Here is a 279-nt window from a genome sequence, read left to right on the forward strand (position 1 = left end):
TAAACCCTAAACCCTAAACCCTAAACCCTAAACCCTCGATACGTTTGTGTGAGGCACAGGCTGGCCGCCGCATAGGAACGGTGTTTTCTGTTGCTGATGGTTTGACGCTGCTGCGTGTTTGTGGTGTACATACACCCCAACGTAAACCCTCGAAAGAGGTTCAGCTGGTGGAGCTAGATGAGCTCACCAAGGCGGATGTCAGGTCAGGATTAGGGTTTAGGGTTTAGGGTTTAGGGTTTGGGGTTTAGGGTTTGGGGTTTAGGGTTTAGGGTTTAGGGT

The sequence above is a fragment of the Eimeria mitis genome, genomic scaffold, assembly GCF_000499745.2.
Source record: "Eimeria mitis Houghton genomic scaffold, Emh_scaff1197, whole genome shotgun sequence".
In the NCBI taxonomy this organism is placed as follows: domain Eukaryota; phylum Apicomplexa; class Conoidasida; order Eucoccidiorida; family Eimeriidae; genus Eimeria; species Eimeria mitis.